Genomic DNA, 247 nt, shown 5'->3' on the forward strand with positions numbered 1-247 from the left:
ACACTGGGCAAGATGTGGGGAGGGGGGGAGACGAAGTCCACGTTAGAAAATGCAGGCTTCATAAGCAATGTGCCATAGGTAGAGAGACAGACTGGAAGGGCCCTGGTAGCAGAGCACCCTGGGGAACATGGTTTTGTCGATATGCCAAGCTGCTGGGCGCACTAAAGTGTGGTTGGGATGGGGGGAGACATAACCTTCTTTTTTTTTTTTTTTTTTTTGTGGTATGCCGGCCTCCCTCTGTTGTGGC

This window comes from Physeter macrocephalus, chromosome 9, assembly GCF_002837175.3.
Source record: "Physeter macrocephalus isolate SW-GA chromosome 9, ASM283717v5, whole genome shotgun sequence".
Lineage (NCBI taxonomy): Eukaryota > Metazoa > Chordata > Mammalia > Artiodactyla > Physeteridae > Physeter > Physeter macrocephalus.